Genomic DNA, 23,453 nt, shown 5'->3' on the forward strand with positions numbered 1-23,453 from the left:
ATGCAGGCTGCCCAGCTGCACCCAGGTTGGTAAGCAAGCAGTGTACAGAAGCAGAACTGTGCAGTTAGCCATACATCTTTGTTTTAGTACTTTCTCCCCATATATCTTTGTTTCAGTAATTTCCCCACCTGTTATTATTTAAAGGTCAGTGGGGGGACAGTTGGTACTTCCTGGTCTATTTCCCAGGGAGTGAGTGAGTCAAGTAAGAAATCAAGTAATACTTTCCCATCTATCTTGGGAGTGAACCAGACTCACTCCATTTTGTTGAGAGCTTGCGGCCCAGAAATTTGCCAGGAGTTAACTGGTATTTTTCCACCTTAGTCTAGGCCTAACAGCATCTTGACAGGCATATACATGCTGGTGGACTCCCTCCAGGTGCCGGGCCACAGCCTCCCAATTGTTTGTTAGCTGCCAATTCTCATTCCTGGTAACCATGGTGTCTTCTTGTCTAGCCTCAGCACCAGTGACCTCATGAGCTTTGTTGGAGAAAGACTGGTCCTGATGTTTCTGCACATCAAGAATTATTCAGTGTGTGATGGTCATTTTCAGAGAGAGGCGTGAAGATTCGTGGGGTAAGCTGAATTTATCTTGAGGTATGAGAAGAAAATGATAACATTCTTACCCATGTCAATTTATCTAATTTTCTCTCTTGTATTCCATGTGTTATATTAACAAAATATATAGATACATAGTTAATAAATAATTGCATGTATTTTATTATTCAGTCCAAATATCATTTTACTGGACTTAGACTACCATCCTCAAAGTATGGATACAATCAAGCCTTTAAAGTCAATCCTGGTATTTTTTCTGGTTCCATCATGAAAACAGAACCCACCTGTGCTGATGGTGAAGATGCATGTTAGTGCAACTATATGGCAGTCAGGATGAATGTGTCCCTTCACTAGCTTAAGCTTTTAGAGTTAGATTAACAACCATTTCAACTATACATCGTGTCTTTTATAAACTCAAGCATTTCAAGGCATTTTAGACCAATGTTCTACTTCATCTATTAACTTTTAAGTATGGGTCAGAAATTCTATCACAATAACTGTATATGGATATAATATATATGTAATACACGTAATATATTACATCTGTGAATAATTATCAATAGTATAGTGACAAGTAATTTCAAAATATAATTGGACACACTTTCATCTTGGAAGAATCTTATTAAACATTACTTTCCCCATTTTCATGTATTATCAAGCTGACTTTTTCTAATCACTGAATCAAAATAAATTGATAAAACACTGATATCTGTATACTGACTAATAACATGAAACAGTAACAGCAAAGTTGTTCAGCAAAATTATGCGAGACGTTCTGATATTGTAGATATCATAGTGAAACTTGAGGAAAAGTATTATTGAAGACCTAAGTATTTTTCAAGGCATGAGAAGGGGTGCTGTGTTGAGTATAATTTCAAGAAAAGAATCAACGTGATTATTTTAAGGCAACTCTGTGGTCATAAACTGATTACAAGTAGTATTTATCCTATAGACAATTTAGTGATGGATTAATCCTCAGCTGTGATATAGAGAGTTTACATAGGGATCACTGAGATAGAAACTAAACTGGGAGAGACCCATGGACACATAATTAAGTTTCTATGATCATAGCATCAATGTGTTTAATAAATATAAAATGAGATAATGTAAGACTACAATGTGATTGGGAACAAGGAAGCCCACATATAATGAGAGTATACATAGTGTGCATCATATAAGGGCAAGATTGTGTATGTGTTTGTGTGTATAGATGTGTGTGTATGTGTGTATGTATGTATTTTTAAATTTTTGTGTAGAAAATAATGCAGATATTAGATGATTAGAATTTATGAGACAGAGTTTATCAATAATAAAAGGTAAAATATATTTGAAGATAATTTGTGATGATTTTCATCACTGAAGAATGAACATTAATGATGTGAGGTCTTTTGTTATCTTTTTTCAGTTGTACAGAATATAATTTCTCTTTGCCATTAAGAAGAACAAACTTTCCACTTATGTTATCAGGGACAAATGCCTTTTTTTTCCAAGCTGGAATTGGAGTCTCAGCCAATACCTTTCTCCTTTTCTTCCTCATTTTCAGAAATTTTAAGGATTGCTGGCTTAAGCCCACTGACCTGATCACCTGTCACTTGGCCTTCATCCACATGGTGAGGCTCCTCTCTGTAGTGCATATTTTGTCCTCAGATCTGTTTGAGTCACTGAATTTTCAGAATGACTTTAAATGTAAGGCTTTGCTTTACCTGAGCAATGTGATGAAGGGCCTCTCCATCTGTACCACCTGCCTCCTGAACATGCTACAGGCCATCACCATCAGTCCCAGCACCTCCTGGTTGGCAAGATTTAAACACAAATTTGCAAATTACATTTTCCATATTTTATTATTTTATTGGTCCCTCAATTTGTCTTCTAGCAGTATCCTACTCTTATATACAGTAGCTTTGTCCAACATGACACAGACCAATCTACTCAAAGTAGGTACATACTGCTCACTTTCTCCAATGAACTCCATCATCAGGGGTCTAGCTTTTATTCTCACATTATCCCAGAATGTCTTCTTTGTAGGAATGATGCTGCTCTCAAGTACATACATGGTCATTCTCTTGCTAAAGCATCAGCAACGATCCCAGCACCTTCACAGCACCAACCTCTCCACAAGAGCTTTTGCAGAGAAAAGGGCTACCCAGATCATCCTGTTGCTGGTGAGCTGTTTTGTGTTCCTGTACTTGGTGGACATTATTATCTCATTCTCCTCAGCAATGTTGTGGGATTACAACCCAGTCATCCTAGATATTCAGAATGTTGTGGCCAATCTCTATGCTACTGTCTGTCCTTTCATACAGATCACTTCTGACAAAAGAATAATCTATATTCTGAAAAATATACCACCAAAATTCCATCCTTGTTAATGACAGTGTTGGGAAAAAAAATCTGAAAATTCTTCTGTTCTTAATTAAATTATTCAAGTAAGGATTAAGAAAATGTGGTACATGAACAACACTAAATACTACTCTAAGAAAAGATGAATTCGAGGGGCGGAGCAAGATGGCAGCCGAGTAACAGCTTCCTTGCATCTGGGGACCGTGAGTCTGGGGAGATAGGACTCCAGGCATCTCTGGCTGGTGGGAACTGCCTATCATCACTCCTATGAGGATACAGGGAGTCAGCGAGAGACTTCTGGACCCCAAGAGGAGGACTAAAACAGTGGAAAACCGGCAAGTGGTCGCGTGTGTTCAACCCGTCTAAACCCGCCCACAACTGTAAGTTCAGTAGCAGCGAGACTGCAAACCAGAAAGGCCTTACCTGTGGACTCTTTTGATGTCCTTGGACTTGGCACTGAGTTGAACTGCCTTGGGGAAGGCCTGAGTGGGAGTGCGGAGAACTTTGGCCGTTGTCTAGGGCCCCAGTCTGAGCCGCTGAGCCAGACGGAGCTAATAGTGTTTGGCGGTGGGTCACACGGATCCATTGTCAGTGATCTGCCCCGGCAAGCTCCGCCCTCAGGGTAGCAGAGCTAGAAACGGGTGGGAGCTGGTAACCCAGCAACCAAGTAGCCTAAGGGTGGGGTCTGAGCCGCCTTGCAGCCCTAACCCTCAGGGGCAGAGTGAGACCGGTTTTGGCACACTGAGTAAGTGGATAGCCACTTCAGCAGCGATTCCAGCGAGAAAGCTGGGAAAGCTTCTGCTCAGCAAGTTTACAAGTTCAAAGTGCCTTTTAAGTGGGCTGAAGAGAGATTTAGGGTGTCTACCTGCTGGGGTTTGAGAAATCAGCAGCCTCCAGTCGTATCAGAACTCTGACTAACATCTCATACCCCAAAAGACCACGTGTTGCCCAGACAATATTCAACAACATATACAAACTGCTTTGTTTTTGGTTGTGTATTTTTTTTTCTTTTTTTTTTTTTGTTTGGTTGGGTTTTTTTGTTTGTTTATTTTGACGTTGTTGATGTTCTTTTCTCTCTTAATTTCAATCTTTTCCATACAGATCCCTTTTTCTTTCTCAATTTTTCTAGTTTAATTATAATTTCCCATTGCTGCCTTTTTTAATAACTACAACTTCATTTTTGCTAGTGTTTCTACCGCTATCACTTGGTTTTTCACCCAATTTTATCGCCATAAAGTTTTCTGTTTGCTTGTTTTGGTTTGATTTATAGCATTTTTGTCTTTCCTCTCTACTTGGTGGAGGTGGGGTACTGTGTCTGACCAGGTTAGCAAAGAGCTGCTGACCTCAAGGGAACCACCCAACTGGGCACCCAACCCCCAGAAGGTGGGGTTTTTTAAGGTTGTGTCAAAGTACCCTACTGTACACCTATATTGCCCTGTCTCCCTCTTTCTGTGCCTCTCTTCTTTTTGTCAATATTCCTTATCCCTACCCCCTCTCCTTTCTCTATCTTTCTTTTTTTTCTTATCACTCGGTCATCCTTTCTTTCATCCCTTTTTTGCTCTTCAACCTTCTCACCTTTCTGGTCCTGTAACCCTTAGTCCACAGGCACAAGAACTTAAAGAGCAAGAGGAAGTGAAAGGAAAATTAGGGCAAGGAAACAGATAAAAGAAATCACTCATGAGGAAGAATCAGCAGAAAACTCCAGGCAACATGAAGAACCAGTCCAGAACAACCCCGCCAAGGGACCATGAGGTAGCTACTGCAGAGGATTCCACCTATACAGAAATGTTAGGAATGACAGAAAGGGAATTTAGAATACACATGTTGAAAACAATGAAAGAAATGATGGAAACAATGAAGGAAACTGCTAATAAAGTGGAAAATAACCAAAAGGAAATCCAAAAACAGAATCAAATCAGAGATGAACGATATGAAGAATATAAAAAGGATATAGCAGAGCTGAAGGAAATGAAACAGTCAATCAGGGAACTTAAAGATGCAATGGAAAGTATCAGCAACAGGTTAGACCATGCAGAAGAAAGAATTTCAGAGGTAGAAGACAAAGTTTTTGAGATAACTCAGATAGTAAAAGAGGCAGAAAAGAAGAGAGAGAAAGCAGAACGTTCACTGTCAGAATTATGGGACTTTATGAAACGTTCCAACATACGAGTTATAGGAATTCCAGAAGGGGAAGAAGAATGCCCCAGAGGAATGGAAGCCATACTAGAGAATATTATAAAAGAAAATTTCCCAAACATCACCAAAGATTCTGACACACTGCTTTCAGAGGGATATCGGACCCCAGGTCGCCTCAACTCTAACCGAGCTTCTCCAAGACACATTGTGATGAACCTGTCCAAAATCAAGACAAAAGAAAAGATTCTGCAAGCTGCCAGGAGTAAGCGCCAGTTGACCTACAGGGGCAAATCCATCAGAGTGACCTCAGACTTCTCTAATGAAACTTTCCAAGCAAGAAGACAATGGTCATCTACCTTTAATCTACTTAAACAGAACAATTTTCAGCCCAGAATTCTGTACCCTGCTAAGCTAAGCTTCAAAATTGATGGAGAAATCAAATCATTTACGGATATACAAACATTGAGGAAATTCACCACAACAAGACCAGCTCTACAGGGAATACTTCAACCTGTTCTGCACACTGACCACCACAATGGATCAGCAGCAAAGTAAGAACTCAGAAAACAAAGGACAGAACCTAACCTCCACACTGATGCAAAAGATAAAACTAAGCAATGGACTCTCACCAAATAAGACGAATAGAATACTACCACACTTATCAATTATCTCCATAAATGTTAATGGCTTGAATTCCCCACTGAAGAGACATAGATTGGCTGACTGGATTAAAAAACACAAGCCATCCATTTGCTGTCTGCAAGAAACACACCTGGCTTCAAAAGACAAATTAAAGCTCCGAGTCAAGGGTTGGAAGACAATTTTTCAGGCAAATGGAATTCAGAAGAAAAGAGGAGTTGCAATCTTATTTTCAGATACATGTGGATTTAAAGCAACTAAAGTCAAAAAAGACAAAGATGGTCACTTTATATTGGTCAAGGGAAAACTACAACAAGAAGACATTTCAATTCTAAATATCTATGCACCAAATTTAAATGCTCCCAGATTCTTGAAACAGACCTTACTCAGTCTGAGCAATATGATATCTGATAATACCATCATAACAGGGGACTTTAACACACCTCTTACAGAGCTGGACAGATCCTCTAATCAGAAATTAAACAAAGATATAAGAGATTTAAATGAGACCCTAGAACAATTATGCTTGATAGACGCATATAGAACACTCCACCCCAAAGATAAAGAATATACATTCTTCTCATCACCCCATGGAACATTCTCCAAAATTGATCATATCCTGGGACACAAAACAAATATCAACAGAATCAAAAGAATTGAAATTTTACCTTGTATCTTTTCAGACCATAAGGCACTAAAGGTGGAACTCAACTCTAACAAAAATGCTCGACCCATCCAAAGGCATGGAAATTAAACAATCTTCTGTTGAATAACAGATGGGTGAAGGAAGAAATCAAACAGGAAATCACTAACTTCCTTAAGCATAACAATAATGAAGACACAAGCTACCAAAACCTGTGGGATACTGCAAAAGCAGTTTTGAGAGGAAAATTCATCGCTTTAGATGCCTACATTCGAAAAACAGACAGAGAGCACATCAACAATCTCACAAGAGACCTTATGGAATTGGAAAAAGAAGAACAATCTAAGCCTAAACTCAGTAGAAGAAAAGAAATCTCCAAAATCAAATCAGAGATCAATGAAATTGAAAATGAAAGAATCATTCAGAAAATTAATGAAACAAGGAGTTGGTTTTTTGAAAAAATAAATAAAATAGATAAACCATTGGCCAGACTAACTAGAAATAGAAAAGTAAAATCTCTAGTAACCTCAATCAGAAATGATAAAGGGGAAATAACAACTGATCCCACAGAGATACAAGAGATCATCTCTGAATACTACCAGAAACTGTATGCCCAGAAATTTGACAATGTGAAGGAAATGGATCAATATTTGGAATCACACCCTCTCCCTAGACTTGGCCAGGAAGAAATAGACCTCCTGAACAGACCAATTTCAAGCACTGAGATCAAAGAAACAATAAAAAAGCTTCCAACTAAAAAATGCCCTGGTCCAGATGGCTTCACTCCAGAATTCTATCAAACCTTCAAGGAAGAGCTTATTCCTGTACTGCAGAAATTATTCCAAAAAATTGAGGAAGAAGGAATCTTCCCCAACACATTCTATGAAGCAAACATCACCCTGATACCAAAACCAGGAAAAGACCCAAACAAAAAGGAGAATTTCAGACCAATCTCACTCATGAATATAGATGGAAAAATTCTCAACAAAATCCTAGCCAATAGATTACAGCTTATCATCAAAAAAGTCATTCATCATGATCAAGCAGGCTTCATCCCAGGGATGCAAGGCTGGTTCAACATACGCAAGTCCATAAACGTTATCCACCATATTAACAGAGGCAAAAATAAAGATCACATGATCCTCTCAATAGATGCAGAAAAAGCATTTGATAAAATCCAGCATCCTTTTCTAATTAGAACACTGAAGAGTATAGGCATAGGTGGCACATTTCTAAAACTGATTGAAGCTATCTATGACAAACCCACAGCCAATATTTTACTGAATGGAGTAAAACTGAAAGCTTTTCCTCTTAGAACTGGAACCAGACAAGGTTGTCCTCTGTCACCTTTACTATTCAACATAGTGCTGGAAGTTCTAGCCAATACAATTAGGCAAGACAAGGAAATAAAGGGAATCCAAATGGGAGCAGAGGAGGTCAAACTCTCCCTCTTTGCTGACGACATGATCTTATACTTAGAGAACCCCAAAGACTCAACCACAAGACTCCTAGAAGTCATCAAAAAATACAGTAATGTTTCAGGATATAAAATCAATGTCCACAAGTCAGTAGCCTTTGTATACACCAATAACAGTCAAGAGGAGAAGCTAATTAAGGACACAACTCCCTTCACCATAGTTTCAAAGAAAATGAAATACCTAGGAATATACCTAACGAAGGAGGTGAAGGACCTCTATAAAGAAAACTATGAACTCCTCAGAAAGGAAATAGCAGAGGATATTAACAAATGGAAGAACATACCATGCTCATGGATGGGAAGAATCAACATTGTTAAAATGTCTATACTTCCCAAAGCAATCTACCTATTCAATGCCATTCCTATCAAAGTACCTACATCGTATTTTCAAGATTTGGAAAAAATGATTCTGCGTTTTGTATGGAACCGGAAAAAACCCCGTATAGCTAAGGCAGTTCTTAGTAACAAAAATAAAGCTGGGGGCATCAGCATACCAGATTTTAGTCTGTACTACAAAGCCATAGTGCTCAAGACAGCTTGGTACTGGCACAAAAACAGAGACATAGACACTTGGAATCGAATTGAACACCAAGAAATGAAACTAACATCTTACAACCACCTAATCTTCGATAAACCAAACAAGAACTTACCTTGGGGAAAAGACTCCCTATTCAATAAATGGTGTTGGGAGAATTGGATGTCTGCGTGTAAAAGACTGAAACTGGACCCACACCTTTCCCCACTCACAAAAATTGATTCAAGATGGATAAAGGACTTAAATTTAAGGCACGAAACAATAAAAATCCTCAAAGAAAGCATAGGAAAAACACTGGAAGATATTGGCCTGGGGGAAGACTTCATGAAGAAGACTGCCATGGCAATTGCAACAACAACAAAAATAAACAAATGGGACTTCATTAAACTGAAAAGCTTCTGTACAGCTAAGGTGACGATAACCAAAGCAAAGAGACAACCCACACAATGGGAAAGGATATTTGCATATTTTCAATCAGACAAAAGCTTGATAACCAGGATCTATAGAGAACTCAAATTAATCCACATGAAAAAAGCCAACAATCCCTTATATCAATGGGCAAGAGACATGAATAGAACTTTCTCTAAAGACGACAGACGAATGGCTAACAGACACATGAAAAAATGTTCATCATCTCTATATATTAGAGAAATGCAAATCAAAACATCCCTGAGATATCATCTAACCCCAGAGAGAATGGCCCACATCACAAAATCTCAAAACTGCAGATGCTGGCGTGGATGTGGAGAGAAGGGAACACTTTTACACTGCTGGTGGGACTGCAAACTAGTACAACCTTTCTGGAAGGAAGTATGGAGAAACCTCAAAGCACTCAACCTAGACCTCCCATTCGATCCTGCAATCCCATTACTGGGCATCTACCCAGAAGGAAAAAAATCCTTTTATCATAAGGACACTTGTACTAGACTGTTTATTGCAGCTCAATTTACAATCGCCAAAATGTGGAAACAGCCTAAATGCCCACCAACCCAGGAATGGATTAACAAGCTGTGGTATATGTATACCATGGAATACTATTCAGCCATTAAAAAAAATGGAGACTTTACATCCTTCATATTAACCTGGATGGAAGTGGAAGACTTTATTCTTAGTAAAGCATCACAAGAATGGAGAAGCATGAATCCTATGTACTCAATCTTGATATGAGGACAATTAATGACAATTAAGGTTATGGGGGGGGAAGCAGAAAGAGAGAGGGAGGGAGTGGGGTGGGGCCTTAGTGTGTGTCACACTTTATGGGGGCAGGACATGATTGCAAGAGGGACTTTACCTAGCAATTGCAATCAGTGTAACTGGCTTATTGTACCCTCAATGAATCCCCAACAATAAAAAAAAAAAAGAAAAAAAAAAAAAAGGAGATTACCTTTTAACTATTAAAAAAAAAAAAAAAAAAAAAAAAGAAAAGATGAATTCATACCTTTTGAAACAATCTATATGAAACTAGAGACCACCCTGCTGGTTGAAGTATCTCAAGAATGGAAAAACAACCACCACAACTACTCAGTATTAAATTGGAGCTGACTGACAAGCACACATGTGCACAGAGGGAAGAAAACTCAGTGGAAAGCAACCACGTGGTAGAATGAGGGGAAGGGAAACTACTACCTAATGAGCACAGTTTGGGTGACAGGCATACCGTTAGCTGGGACTTAAGCATTACTAAAGTCATCCATGTAACCTGAAACATTAGTACCCCCTTAATATTCTGAATTTTAAAAAAATAGTCCAGTAGCAAAGGACTTTTTGTGTGAATAATATATCGTGTGGAATTACAATTCTATTATTTTTAGATACATTTGAATTTTGTAATGCAAAGGAGTATTGGGTTTCACTAGTTTATTTTCTACCAGAGGTTTGATAATCCCAAATCAATTTTCTGCCTCACTTTATATGCATAACCACTTCTTTCTTCTTGAAATGCACTCTCGAGAAGCCCTCATGAATAAGAAAAATCACTCAATGTTTTTTTTTAATTATTTTTGTTAAAATTAATTTAGCTAATTCATTTTTAGCTTTAATAGTAATTTCTCTCAGCTTTGTTAATATTTATTTTTCATTATGCTCTATAAAGTTGTGACAATTTTGCACTTATGGTAAATTATGTTTGTCTTTCACTCATATTCATTGTTATAGTCTATTTGACATAGTATATATAGCAAGGCTATTTCTTTTTCTTTCTTTCTTTCTTTTTTTTTTTTGAGACAGAGTCTTATTTTATCACCCTTATTAGAGTTCTATAGTGTCATAGCTCACAGCCAACTCAAACTCTTCAGCTCAAGTGATTTTCTTGCTTCAGCCTCCTAAGTAGCTGGGACTGGAGTCTCCCACCACAACTCCCGGCTATTTTTAGAGACGGGGGTCTTGTTCTTGCTCAGGCTGGTCTTGAACCTGTGAGCTCAGGCAATCCACATGCCTGGGTCTCCCAGGGTCCTAGGATTACAGGCCAAGGCTATTTCTCTTTTAAGTATTTTTTTTTATTTTTTCTCTTTGTGACAAACTATAAGCATAAATTTAATAATTCATGTCTGGTTTTTAATTTTAGAAGTTTATAGTCACCAATCTTTCAATTCTGCCTTTAATTTTTTGAATATATTCTGTGATAAAAACAGATTTTTTTGTTCTCTTGATTCTATTCCTCATATATATAATTACATTTGTGTTTTCTATTACTTTTTCTCCTTTTGTGTTATTTGAATAAATTTTTTTCTGTGTTGTACATAAATCATCCTCTCATAGCTCAGTTTACTTTAATGTTTTACCCACATGTGTATTCAGTAGATTAATTATATTTTTAATTGTTTACTTTACATTTGGGTCTTTTCTAAATATGGCTTGTCTAAATAAAGTTTATAGTTTTCTTTTCAAATTATTTTGTCTTTTAAAAATATTTTTCCTCATTGTAATGACCTTTTAAGTCCAGGTCCTATAACTGTGTGAAACATAAATTATCATTTAGTTCTCATTTATGACATATATCACATTTGGGATGTCTGTAGTCCATTTATGTCTTTTTCTTCTTTTCATTAGATTTTTGGCAATTTAGACTACTCGTATTGTCTAATGGGTTGTCTAAATTGCCAAAAGCATTTACTAAAAGCATTTACTCCTCTTACATTGGATGTAATCAGCCATATGTAAGAAGAGGCACTTACATGTTAGTTCAATTTCTCAATTGTTTTTTGTTTACTTCTGTACCTGGGAAGTTGTCAATTTTTCTTTCAATTCTAAACATTATTGTAAGGTTGCTTGTTACTTTTGGAGAACTTTAGCTTTTTGTATTAAAAGGCTTTAGAATATTTTGTATCTTCCCTCAAACGACAAATATCAACAGAGAACACATTATGAAAATATTTTACATATATTTTCTGAGGCGTGAACATTATCACCTACATTCTCACTTTATGTAATTTAGAATACATTTGTCCCCCAAAATACAATGTAATAATAATATGTAGAGTTCAGTATTCTAGTAGTAAAAATATTTTGTGTTTTGCAAATGTTTATGAATTGATTTTATTTGAACGCAGAGAACAGTACCTGTATACTGCCAGAATTAGTATTTTTCTATAGCATTAAGCTGGTAATAGAAACATTATTTACCTGAATTTAGTTTATTTTTTTATCCTATGTTCAGGTATATTTTATAGTGTCCCAACTGGACAAAGTCCACTGCTCCATCATGCAGTGACCTCAGCCCAGAGGGTGAGAACACTGAATTTGAATTCAGGTTCTTAGCTTTAATCATCCACTTCCTCCATTAACCATTCTATGACTCTATAAAATTAATAATAATCTTAGTTTGCATCTTCTGTTTAATCCAGAAGTTAATTTTTTAAAATTAATAATATTTTCAGTGAGGCTAGATATTACTTATTGGTTACAGTATAGTCACAAATTTCTATTGTCATTTAAAATGCCTAGAAAATATCCCCTGATGGATTTCTGCTGTCATGAAATCAGTAATAATATTTTGGAACTAAAATCTTTCCATTTAAAATGCTTGTGTCTAGTACTTAAAAATAGCAGATATCCTTTGTTTATTAGGTAAAAATACTACCCATTCAATGCCTATTTAATGAATCTTTTTAAAGAAAATTATTTACCATTATCATAATAATTTACTTGTTGAATACAAGCACAGTTGCTGTCTATAATATGTATAATTTAATGTTATCTAATACATGTGAAAATGTGTCAGAGCCTCAGGTAAATGGAGAAAAGGTACATGTTGATCAAAAGGTATCAAGTATCAGTTTGACTGGAGAAACACAATTTATTGATCTATTGCAAAGAATGTTGACTATAATTAAATAATGATGCATTATATATTATAAAATTGGTAAAAGAGTAGATTTTAAAGTTTTTGACACCCATATGTGAAGTGATAAATTTGTTAAGGATCTTGATTTAATCGTCTGACAAAGTAAACATAGATCAAAATAGCACCTGTATTCAACAAATATATATTTTTAATTTTATTATTATTTTTTATTTTTACTTATATTTTTATTAAATCATAGCCGTGTACATTAATGTGATCATGGGACACCATACACTAGCTTCATAGACCTTTTGATACATTTTCATCACACTGGTTAACATAGCTTTCCTGGCATTTTCTTAGTTATTGTTCTAAGACATTTACATTTCACATTTACTAAGTTTCAAATATACCCTTGTAAGATGCACCACAGGTGTAATCCCATCAATCCCCCTCCCTCTGTCCACCTCCCACCTCCTTCCCCTTTTCCCCCTTCTCCCTATTCTTAGGTTGTAACTGGGTTATAGCTTTCATGTGAAAGCCATAAATTAGTTTCATAGTAGGGCTGAGTGCATTGGATACTTTTTATTCCATTCTTGGGATACCTTACTAAGAAGAATATGTTCCAGCTCCATCCATATAAACATAAAAGAGGTAAAGTCTTCATCTTTCTTTAAGGCTGAATAATATTCCATGGTGTACATATGCCACAATTTATTAATCTATTCGTGGGTCAATGGGCACTTGGGCTTTTTCCATGACTTAGCAATTATGAATAGGGCTGCAATAAACATTCTAGTACAAATATCGTTGTTGTGATGAGATTTTTGGTCTTCTGGGTATATGCCTAGTAGAGGAATTATAGGATTGAATGGCAGATCTATTTTTAGATCTCTAAGTTTTCTCCATACCTCTTTCCAAAAGGAATGCATTAATTTGCATTCCCACCAGCAGTGTAGAAGTGTTCCATTTTCTCCACATCCACGCCAACATCTCTGGTCTTGGGATTTTGTGATATAGGCTAGTGTTACTGGAGTTAGATGATATCTCAAAGAAGTTTTGATTTGGATTTCTCTGATGATTAAAGATGATGAGCATTTTTTCATATGTCTGTAGGCCGTGTGCCTGTCTTCTTCAGAGAAGTTTCTCTTCAAATCCCTTGCCCAGTCTGCGATGGGATCACTTGTTCTTTTCTTGCTTAGACATTTGAGTTCTCTGTGGATTCTGGTTATTAAAACTTTGTCGGAAAGTGTGGCACTAATTGTCCTCATATCAAAATTGAGTACATAGGATTCATGCTTCTCCATTCTTGTGTTGCTTTTCTAAGAATTCTGACATCTCAGCCAGTTCTTTATGAATGGGATATTCAATTACATCTGTCATATCTTTCCTTGGGGGGCTTGACCTATTCTGGTTATTCATGTTACCAGAGTTTTTCCGCTGATTCCGCCCCATGATTGTTTTACTCCTTTTGATTTTTCCCCTGGAGCTTTGTTGAGGACCCGTACAGTGCTGTGGCCTGAGAAACTGGGGCCCTGTTTGGTGTGGTGGGGCTAAGTTGTTCTGTCTTGTTTTCAGTTGGTTTCTGTTCAGCCCTAGTGAAACAGTTACTCTGGGTTGAAGTCTCAGCTGTGGAGAAATACCAGCAATTAAGTCACCCCACCCACCACAAGCAACAATTAGAAAAGGAAAATCAAACCTTCCTACAACCACATATCCAGGGCACCACCTGAATAGTCCTCAGGTGATTGGCTCTGTTCAAAAGGTCAAAATCAATTGTCTTAGTCAGCACATGTCTTGCTTGGGAGAGTTTAAGAGGTCTCTGGGTACCGGATCACATGGGTCTGGTGACTACTCTGATATAGCTTGTTCCAGTGCTGTGTGGAGTCAGGAGGAGCCATCCAGCAAATAGATCAGTCTGGGAAGGTTGATGCCTCCTTCCCCACCTTGCACCTCTGTCACACCCAGTAATTGTTGGCCCTGTAGTTGGCTGACCCAGTTGCCTGTAGTGGGCAGATACTCCAGGCGTTTGCACCTGCCTGAATCACAAGGAAATCTGCCAGGCCTCTGTGCTCTGCCTCTATCTAGCAGGAGGAGGTGAGGCCTGACAGCCTTGGGCGCTTGGTGAAGGTTGGGGAGTGTTTACTCAGGTCCAGCCCTGCCCCTGATTGATGTTACTGACAGAACCGAACAGAACTGCTAAATTCCCCTGCAGAAGAGATGCTGTTTTGAGTTCCAAAGCCCTATCTTTGCTTCTGCAGGTTTGTATTAGGTTACCTGTCAGTTCTATCCTCCTGCCTTCCTTTGTGTATAGGCTGATGATCCCCTGAGTGCCAGGTGCGTCTTAGGCTCAGTAAAGCAATCCTCTGGGTCAGCCCCACCCTGGAAGCTTCCCGGGTCTATGAGTCCTACCGCCTCAGTCAAATCCTTTACTCACGTGTTGTTGCCGGCCTCCTCTGGTTGCCCAGGGAGACAGGGGGTGTGGCTTTAGAATATCGGGAGTGAGCCATATTGCTGCTAAAAGACAGCTGTTGCTCCGAGCCTCAGGGAACTGCTGCTGTGGTGTGGTTCCCACTCAGCCGACCATCCTCTCTTCGCTCCAGTGCCCCAGAGTCAGCACTGACCAGATGCAGTTTAGGCACTGTCCACACCCCTTGAAAAATTACCCAAGAATCTGGACTTCTGGGGGACAGGCTTACAAACCTCAGAGTGAGAGTAGAGAGGAGTGCTGGGAGCTCAGAGTTGCAGGTAGAGAATATATACAGTTTTACACAGTTTTATGCCTGGCCATATTACTGCTAAAAGACGGCTGCTGCTCCAAGTCTCAGGGAACTGCAGCTCTTGTGAGGTTCCCTCTCAGCTGACCATCCTCTCCTCGCTCCCATGCCCCAGAGTCAGCACTGACCAGCTGCAGTTTAGGCACTGTCCACACCCCTTGAGAAATCACCCAAGAATCTGAACTCCTTGGGGACAGGCCTCCAGACCTCAGAGTGAGAGTGGAGGGAGTGCTGGGAGATCAGATTTGAAGGTAGAGAATATATGCAGTTTTATACAGTTTTATGTCTGGCAGGAGAATGCCATTGCACCCTAGTAGGGGAGGCAGGTCCAGTTTTTAGAGGGTCTCTCCCGTGGAGTGGAGTGGGAGGACCTTTGAACTCTGTCCATTTGTTTGTGGGGCACTCCGTGCAGTTCTCATGGGGGAGGGGACTCCCATCTGCTTGGTGATGGATTTTGTACCTTTTTTTTATATTCTTGTTGTCACAGCTCACCTCAGCAGGGTTGATGTGCATTCTTCAAACTTCTCTCTTGGTGCTGCTCAAATCCACCAGGTTACTTGCTAAATTTTTGTCCTTTAACTCTCCTTCTGGATGGGAGCTTCTGTGGAAAGCTGGCTTCAGTCAACCATCTTGTCTCCACTGCAAACAAATATTCATAATTAATATATTTCAGTTACAAACACAGTTTTTAAAATGGTATGAGTTTTTTAAATGAACTTTTAGATTATTCATTTTATGCTTATATATTAAACCTGTAAAATATTTAATATTAGAATAATGTCTAATACATTTTATGTGCTAAACATTAAACTACTCTGTCAAATTATTTTTGTTCATATCATTTTCCAAATAAATTATTTTGTATTCTTATTAAAATTTTTTTGTTGTATCTTATCTAAATATTATTTATAAATTCAAAACTAAAATGGCAATTTCACTAATTTTCTTTGTATTTGATAACTCATGTATCTCATACAGTAAATATGAATATTTAGTAACAAAATTATATTATGTTATATTATTTATCCTAACAAATGGGAAAAATTTTGCCTCATTATACATTTTCATTCAAGATTATTCCATGTCAAGTGAAAAGAGTGTTAATTTCCATAAAATACTATAAAAATAGAAATAAAAGTCTCAATAGGCAAAGACTGTGAAAGTGAAATGAAAAGATTGATTACACATAGTAAGTAATAATAGGCATATAAAAAAATGAAAGAGCAAGAGTGAGACACTGTCTCTAAAAATAGCTAGGCTTTGTGACGGGCGCCTATAGTCCTAGCTACTCTGGAGGCTGAGGCAAGAGATTTGCTTGGGCTCTGTCCCCCCGCAAAAAGTCTAATGTTAAATTGCTTATATTGTAAACCCAGTCAACATTTTCTGAAAATTAATCCCAAATTCTCACAAAACCTTGCTGCAATAAAAGAGGAACATTTTTAAATTCATCTCTTAGCCAATATAACCATATTGACACTGTGACAAATCATCACAAGTAAGAAAGGCTATGAACCAACATTCCATATAAATGTAGAATCCTCAAAAATACTAGCAAACTGAACCAACAACATATAAAAGCAACATATAAAATATTCTTAGTAAAGCATCACAAGAACGGAGAAGCATGAATCCTATGTACTCAATTTTGATATGAGGACAATTAATGACAATTATGGTTACGGGGGGGGGGAACAGAAAGAGGGAAGGAGGGAGGTGGGTGGGGCCTTGGTGTGTGTCACACTTTATGGGGGCAAGACATGATTGCAAGAGGGACTTTACCTAACAATTGCAATCAGTGTAACGTGGCTTATTGTACCCTCAATGAATCCCCAACAATAAAAAAAAAAGACAAAAAAATTAATATGTACCATGAACAATTAGAATTTTTTCACAGTGGCAATGTTAGATTAAAATGAAAAAATTCAACCAATGTATTATTTAGTATTTCTAGAATGAAAGAAAGAAGGTGATATTTTAAATAGAAAATGTTTGACAATTCTAACACCTTTCCAGGATAAAACACATTGTTGAGTGCTAGAGAATATCTGAGACCTGTTGAAAGACTGTGTAAAACCTGCAGCTCATGGTGAAATGTTGAGAGCTTCATCTGTAAGTATAAAATCAAGACATGAATATCTACCCTTAGCATTCTGTTCAACATTGTTCTGCGTGTATTAGTGAAAATATTGTACACAAAAACAAATTAAAATAAAATCTTCTGGAGTAAAAAATTGAAATGACTTTTATTGCCATAATGTTCAAAATATGTAGGGAATTTACTAAAAATTATTCACGCTAATACACAATTTAATCAATGTCACAGATACAACTTCCACATACTAAATTAAATAGTACTTTTATATAACAGTAGTCAACAAAATAAATTGACTTAAGAAAAAATTATTAACAATAGTATCACAAAAAGGAATTATTTAGGAATAAGTTTAACAAAATAAATTCAAGTAGTTTATAACTAAAATCATTTAAAATACTTAAATATCAAAATAGAATGGAATAAATTAGGAAACATCCAATATTAAAGGATACTACTAAATATTAAGATGACAATGCACAGGTTAAACTACAAAGTCAATGAAAATTTCAAAGTCATTTTTCTTTAATAGAATTTGGCAAGCTCTCTATAGAATCCATGTGGACAAAGAAAATTAAATATACACAATTTTGAAAAATAATGCTTAGTAACTTACATCCTGATAATATTTATTACTGTAATGTTACAGAAATAAAACAATATGATACAAGCATACGGATGGTTTCATGTCGACCGACATAAAAGAAGATTCCTTAATAAAGAATAATCTGGGGTAAAGTTAATTTTGCTTTTCAACAAATGATGCTGGGAAAATTATATATTCATGTGCAAAAGGACGAAGTTGTACCCCTAATGTGATCCACATCCACACGAAAATACTAAAATAGATTGTGTACCTAAATGTAAAAGCTAAACTACACAATTTTTTGGACAAACATAAGAGTAAATTTTTGTGACCTTGAGTTTAATAAAGATTAATATAAGAAAAGCATAATGAAGAAGAAAAAAAGGGAATTGTACTTCAAACTGGAAAAAAAAATTGTTCAAAAAACATCATGGTAAATATGAAAAGTTAAACTACTGGGCGGTGCCTGTGGCTCAGTTGGTAGGGCACCGGGCTCATATGCCAAGGGTGGCGGGTTCAAACCCGGCCCCGGCCGAACTGCAACCAAAAAAAAAAATAGCTGGGTGTTGTGGCGGGCTCCTGTAGTCCCAGCTACTCGGGATGCTGAGGCAAGAGCATCGCTTAAGCCCAGGAGTTGGAGGTTGCTGTGAGCTGTGTGAGGCCATGGCACTCTACCGAGGGCCATAAAGTGAGACTCTGTCTCTACAAAAAAAAAAAAAAAAAGAGAAGTAATATTTTAAATTATGTGTCAGAGGGTGGTGCCTGTGGCTTAAAGGAGTAGGGCACTAACCCCATACACCAGAGGTGGTGGGTTCAAACCCAGCCCTGGCCAAAAAACCCTGCAAAATAATAATCATCATCATCATCATCATGTATCCGATTAGTGTCTGGGAACCAAAATATATAAACAACTTTTATAGGTCACTAATAAGACAGGAGTTTACCAGTTAAAAATGGGCAAAGGATTTGAATAGACATTTTTCCGAATAAAAAATAAAATTTGCCAATTTGCACAAAATATATTTTCAATACCATTAGTCATTACAGAAATACTAATTAAAACACAATGATATAATAAAACTCACTAAAATGGCTGTACCAAATGCTTGAATTCCGAGCATCTGATCAAAATGTGTTTTCTGGGCAAGTATGCTTTATTAATTTTTAATTTTACTCTCAGCACAGTGTGTCACACACAATTTAAAATAATAAATTCTCCCTGAGTAAAAGCATTAATGCCTGGAATGTCCTGGTTCGACTCCTTCAAAGTCTGGCACTTTTTCCAAACAACCAGCAGAGTCTTATCTGGCCAGAACTTCAAATGCTTGCGATTGTCTCCTAACCTGGCCAAGGGATTTAGATTTATGTGGGACACCTGGCTCATTCTCAGAGCCTGACTCTTATTGAGATGCCTGCTCAGAATGCTAATAAGGGCTTTCTGTTTCAACTTCCCAGAAGTGCTACTTTTTTCCAGAATAGTATTAAAACTTTGAAAACAATGAGTGAAAAACTCTTTTATTTTCATTTTTTCTTCACAGTGCTTAGTAAAAGAGGTTGTGTTCATTACAGTTTGAAAAAGAAAAGTCAGTAGAAGATACAATATGTATATATAAATATATGAAAATATACATAAATGGATACAGATGTATATGTATATATAGATATATGTGTTTGTGTGTATATGGGGATAAATGATATATTGTGTTTTGTTCTGATTAAATGACATAGTGCAGAAAATTAGAAAACGATATTTAGCCTCCTATCGCCATCTGATCCATAAAGCAAACACAAACATACATTGGAGAAAAGAAACCTTATTTAATAAATGTTCCTGAGGACAGGCGCGCTAGGGGCCGGTTAAGGACATGAAACAAAAGAAACCCTGAAAGGGGAGCGGCTGCCACCTCCAGCAGCCCCGCCCCGCTGCCGTCCCCACTCACCCACCTGGATACCTACCTCTGCCTTGAAGCTGACCTTGTCTTTGTGAAAGTCCATCCCTGAACTGCCAACCCTGACCCTCCACCCCGCCCTCTCTAGTCTCTGGGCGGCACTGCTGCTCCTCGGCCCGGGTCGGCAGCCCCGCCGCCTCCCTGGAGCGCGAGTGGGACCGACTCCTGCTAAGGGAGCTCCTAGCCGTGGCAGACCGGCCTGGAGCCTAGAGGTGTCCGAGCTGGAACTGGAGGAGGACGAGAAGCAGGAGGAGGATGCGGAGCTGGACCGAGACCTGCTAGAGGAGGAGAAGCTGGAGGAAGCAGAGGAGAATGAACTGTCGCTGCTGCTGCTGCTGCTGCTGTCGCCGCCCACGGCTACCGCCTGCCAGACCCAGTGTATCCTGGACCGGTCCCTGGGTCGGTACTGCTGCCCGCCTCAGACTCCGATGCCCGGGAGGCGGCGGCTGCAGCCTTGGCCGGGCGGATGCTGTACTGAGGGGACGATGCCCAGGCGTGATGGCCGGGATGCTGCCCCACGCCTGCGGCCCGGAAGCTGCGGGGCGCCGGCGCCACCCTGAACGGGAAGCAGGCGTCCCTGCAGCCGAGGAAGAGCGAAATCCTCTCAGCTACAGGGCACTTCTCCATGATTTGTGCATTTCGAAACAAAAATGGCCCTGCCCTGCCTTGCACTGCCCTGCCCTGCCCTGTCCTGCCCTGGCACTAATTGTCATTTAGTCCTAATCTTCCTGGTTAAACCACAGTCCAAGTTAGGGTCTCCGAATAATATGGTAGGATTAGCGGTTGGACCCTAAGAAGCAACTAATGAAAGAATTCACAAGCAGACCCACATACATAGTAACTCCATGCAGAGATAAAAAGCATGTCTTTGAAGGGATTGGGATGCTGGAAAATGTTGACAGAACAAGGGAAGAAATAAAAATGCATATTGTCAGTTGTACAGGAAACTATATAAAGCTCAGTGATTTCCATAACAATAGTACCTATGTAAGCTCTAGGTTCTGCATGGCTCTCCTCCAGTCCATTTCCTCCTAGCCCATAAAGAATGATATCTAATTATCTAAATGATAGTTCTCTAGGAAATGGTTCCACAGACTCCTACTTTGGAAGCAATAGGCAGGCTTACTTTAGTCTAACAAGCCCATTACATACAGGAAACTTTTGGTTTGGAGGTACACTACTGTCAGTAGGCTCAAGAGATCTTGTAGTTAATTCTCCTGCCTTTGACTCTTTACCAAGAAATGCTCAAAGTACCTGGACTTCCTTTGAACCAGTTAACCCACTTTCTGGCTTTGAGAGTGATCTCTCTGGTAACATGAAGACTCAGTGCAGAGGAAGTCAGCCATCTACTCGTCCAACATTTCCTGAAGCACAGAACACCCACTTGCTGGGAGGGTTAAGAGTGACCCTGTTAGTACAGGCAACCATATTGGCCTTCCCATATACATCCCTGCTTTTTCTAAGGGTACCAATAGTTACTGCTCTTCCAATGGTGGCTCCACCTCTAGCTCACCTCCAAAATCAAGACAAAAGCATGGTTGTATGACTTGCTTTGAAAATGAAGTCATGATTGCCCTAGTTCCATATGATCACAACCTCTTCTGCAGATGACAGTAAGATCTATGAAAAGAGAACGCCATCATTTGCGGTTTGCCCAGACAATCCAAATTCACTCTTTACCACACACACACACACACACACACACACACACACACACACACACACACACACACCCCATATTACCATATCTCCATATGGACCTATAAAGGCATGGATATAATGGTAGCTTCCAGTAAACTTCCTAATGAATTCTTATGACTGTTATCAGGCTTTATTGGGGTTAGGCTAAAGTTTTAAACTTATAAAAGGCTGCTGTGGTAACACGAAACCTAAGTGGTCTCCTGTCTATTAGTTTGGTTTGAATTATTAATACTATCATGTAGACGCAGAGACATAGCTCATCTAAGAATTGCTGAAGCTGAAGTTCATGTTGGCTGAGGGAAGATAGTCACAGGTTGTGTGAGCCTATGAGAAAGTGTATATGTCTAAGATTTCAAAACAGTGGGTCCCCAAACCTAACCACAGGAAGAGGTTATGCAAGGTACTTGACATTACAGATGATTCAGGCACTTCCAGTTCTGCTTTCTTTACACTGCCAGTTTTGACAAAATGGGTTTTTTTTTGTTTGTTTTTTTATTTTACAACAACTTCTGCCTAATTCTGCAGTATTGGAAGTAACTTTGTAATGCATTATGATTACTTATTTGTAGTACTTATTGGTAGTAGTAGGGCTTATGGCAGTTTACTAGATTACTGGTTATAATTTGGGACAAAACCACTACATTGACTTTGATTTCGCCCAGAAGTTCAAGGCAGGTATGATCAGTAGGTCAGGAATGCAATTGTAAAATCTCACTCGTTGCCTCCCTTGGTGGAGAAGACTATCACAGGCCCCAGACTCAGAATTGCATTTGGGGACGTTCGGTGCTCTATTCTAGGGCTTTCTACTTGAGGGACCATAGTTCCATCCAAATGAAATTTGGCCTTCATTAGTATTCAATGGCAACTCAGTTAGGTGCACTTGCAGGAATATCAGAGAAACTTCTTTGTGTTGCTTTCACTTCACAGGAGGTCATGAGCATCTTTGCACATTGCTGCTATTTATATGGTAACTACCTGCCCAAAGCATCTCCTGAAGCAGGCAGCTCCACTGCCTGCCAGACCTTTCACAAAGCTTAATAGTTAACACTTTTATAAGGAAGTTTTATGCAGGAAAAGCAGAAATTACACATAGAAGAGTGTTAATCTACTCTATGCATTTGTCTGCAGTATGCCATCTCAGAGAACTCATCCCCATAACCTCGCAGGGCAGACACTGTGCCCTCACATAGCTGCCTCACATTCCTGCAGGAGCCACAGCGGCCCTAGCAAAATGTTACAGCCTATTAGGCACACAGAATGTGCCCTGTAGCACAACTGGCAAATAGCAACTGTGGCTCAGCCTTTCAATGCTAGCAGAGTATGACATGATAAAATTCTATTTGCAAGCCAGTTGTCCTACATGGAAAAAAGAAAGAAAATGCTTTTGTCTGATATTTAAATATAATAGATATCACTCAACCCCATATGCTTGGAACTGAAAAGCATTTCTAAAACCAATTTAACTGCTCTTTTGTGAAGAAGGCCATGAAGGTCAGGGAGAAAAGGGGCCAGCTGTCCCATTCTAGATCATCCTGCTCAGAAAAAGTTCTGGAAAGGCACAAAGTGTAATATTGTCAGTGACTTACACTGTATAAGTATACAAGAATTTTTTGTTAGATTTACTCCTAGATATTTGATTTTTTGAATCACGTTGTAGATGACATTTTCAAAATTCATTTTGTACTTGTTTCCTGTATGCGAGCATGCAATTATTTTAGTGTCCTGACTTGGTTCTGTGTGAC

General features: G+C 38.5%; 1 pseudogene; it reads left to right on the forward strand.

The window, feature by feature from the left end:
- Nucleotides 1-22,749, forward strand: LOC128572537 (RNA-binding E3 ubiquitin-protein ligase MEX3C-like; annotated as a pseudogene).
- The last annotated feature ends 704 nt before the right edge of the window (nt 22,750-23,453 follow it).

The sequence above is a fragment of the Nycticebus coucang genome, chromosome 20 (genome assembly GCF_027406575.1).
Source record: "Nycticebus coucang isolate mNycCou1 chromosome 20, mNycCou1.pri, whole genome shotgun sequence".
Taxonomy (NCBI): Eukaryota; Metazoa; Chordata; class Mammalia; order Primates; family Lorisidae; genus Nycticebus; species Nycticebus coucang.